The sequence below is a fragment of the Haemaphysalis longicornis genome, unplaced genomic scaffold (genome assembly GCF_048455015.1).
Source record: "Haemaphysalis longicornis isolate Haplotype H1 unplaced genomic scaffold, Haemaphysalis longicornis Haplotype H1 scaffold_14, whole genome shotgun sequence".
Taxonomy (NCBI): domain Eukaryota; kingdom Metazoa; phylum Arthropoda; class Arachnida; order Ixodida; family Ixodidae; genus Haemaphysalis; species Haemaphysalis longicornis.
Window position 1 is genome coordinate 14,190,648 of NW_027526245.1, and position 2,726 is coordinate 14,193,373.

The window sequence follows — 2,726 nt, forward strand, 5'->3', positions numbered from 1 at the left end:
TTCTGTGTGCGCGCCTCGCGAGGACCGCCCAGTGTTCCGGGCGCTTGTCTGCCAAGCCAAGCGTACCCACTTAGGGAGACTGACCAATATTACGGAGGCCACCCGACAGCTAAAAAAACAAGAAAATGCCGAGCGCTTCTGTGTGCGCGCCTCGCGAGGACCGCCCAGTGTTCCGGGCGCTTGTCTGCCAAGCCAAGCGTACCCACTTAGGGAGACTGACCAATATTACGGAGGCCACCCGACAGCTAAAAAAACAAGAAAATGCCGAGCGCTTCTGTGTGCGCGCCTCGCGAGGACCGCCCAGTGTTCCGGGCGCTTGTCTGCCAAGCCAAGCGTACCCACTTAGGGAGACTGACCAATATTACGGAGGCCACCCGACAGCTAAAAAAACAAGAAAATGCCGAGCGCTTCTGTGTGCGCGCCTCGCGAATACCGGCCAGTGTTCCGGGCGCTTCTCTGCCAAGCCAAGCGTACCCACTTAGGGAGACTGACCAATATTACAGAGGCCACCCGACAGCTAAAAAAACAAGAAAATGCCGAGCGCTTCTGTGTGCGCGCCTCGCGAGGACCGCCCAGTGTTCCGGGCGCTTGTCTGCCAAGCCAAGCGTACCCACTTAGGGAGACTGACCAATATTACGGAGGCCACCCGACAGCTAAAAAAACAAGAAAATGCCGAGCGCTTCTGTGTGCGCGCCTCGCGAGGACCGCCCAGTGTTCCGGGCGCTTGTCTGCCAAGCCAAGCGTACCCACTTAGGGAGACTGACCAATATTACGGAGGCCACCCGACAGCTAAAAAAACAAGAAAATGCCGAGCGCTTCTGTGTGCGCGCCTCGCGAGGACCGCCCAGTGTTCCGGGCGCTTGTCTGCCAAGCCAAGCGTACCCACTTAGGGAGACTGACCAATATTACGGAGGCCACCCGACAGCTAAAAAAACAAGAAAATGCCGAGCGCTTCTGTGTGCGCGCCTCGCGAGGACCGCCCAGTGTTCCGTGCGCTTGTCTGCCAAGCCAAGCGTACCCACTTAGGGAGACTGACCAATATTACGGAGGATACCCGACAGCTAAAAAAACAAGAAAATGCCGAGCGCTTCTGTGTGCGCGTCTCGCGATTACCGGCCAGTGTTCCGGGCGCTTGTCTGCCAAGCCAAGCGTACCCACTTAGGGAGACTGACCAATATTACGGAGGCCACCCGACAGCTAAAAAAACAAGAAAATGCCGAGCGCTTCTGTGTGCGCGCCTCGCGAGGACCGCCCAGTGTTCCGGGCGCTTGTCTGCCAAGCCAAGCGTACCCACTTAGGGATACTGACCAATATTACGGAGGCCACCCGACAGCTAAAAAAACAAGAAAATGCCGAGCGCTTCTGTGTGCGCGCCTCGCGAGGACCGCCCAGTGTTCCGGGCGCTTGTCTGCCAAGCCAAGCGTACCCACTTAGGGAGACTGACCAATATTACGGAGGCCACCCGACAGCTAAAAAAACAAGAAAATGCCGAGCGCTTCTGTGTGCGCGCCTCGCGAGGACCGCCCAGTGTTCCGGGCGCTTGTCTGCCAAGCCAAGCGTACCCACTTAGGGAGACTGACCAATATTAAGGAGGCCACCCGACAGCTAAAAAAACAAGAAAATGCCGAGCGCTTCTGTGTGCGCGCCTCGCGAGGACCGCCCAGTGTTCCGGGCGCTTGTCTGCCAAGCCAAGCGTACCAACTTAGGGAGACTGACCAATATTACGGAGGCCACCCGACAGCTAAAAAAACAAGAAAATGCCGAGCGCTTCTGTGTGCGCGCCTCGCGAATACCGGCCAGTGTGCCGGGCGCTTGTCTGCCAAGCCAAGCGTACCCACTTAGGGAGACTGACCAATATTACGGAGGCCACCCGACAGCTAAAAAAACAAGAAAATGCCGAGCGCTTCTGTGTGCGCGCCTCGCGAGGACCGCCCAGTGTTCCGGGCGCTTGTCTGCCAAGCCAAGCGTACCCACTTAGGGAGACTGACCAATATTACGGAGGCCACCCGACAGCTAAAAAAACAAGAAAATGCCGAGCGCTTCTGTGTGCGCGCCTCGCGAGGACCGCCCAGTGTTCCGGGCGCTTGTCTGCCAAGCCAAGCGTACCCACTTAGGGAGACTGACCAATATTACGGAGGCCACCCGACAGCTAAAAAAACAAGAAAATGCCGAGCGCTTCTGTGTGCGCGCCTCGCGAGGACCGCCCAGTGTTCCCGGGCGCTTGTCTGCCAAGCCAAGCGTACCCACTTAGGGAGACTGACCAATATTACGGAGGCACCCGACAGCTAAAAAAACAAGAAAATGCCGAGCGCTTCTGTGTGCGCGCCTCGCGAGGACCGCCCAGTGTTCCAGGCGCTTGTCTGCCAAGCCAAGCGTACCCACTTAGGGAGACTGACCAATATTACGGAGGATACCCGACAGCTAAAAAAACAAGAAAATGCCGAGCGCTTCTGTGTGCGCGCCTCGCGAATACGGCCAGTGTTCCGGGCGCTTGGCTGCCAAGCCAAGCGTACCCACTTAGGGAGACTGACCAATATTACGGAGGCCACCCGACAGCTAAAAAAACAAGAAAATGCCGAGCGCTTCTGTGTGCGCGCCTCGCGAGGACCGCCCAGTGTTCCGGGCGCTTGTCTGCCAAGCCAAGCGTACCCACTTAGGGAGACTGACCAATATTACGGAGGATACCCGACAGCTAAAAAAATAAGAAAATGCCGAGCGCTTCTGTG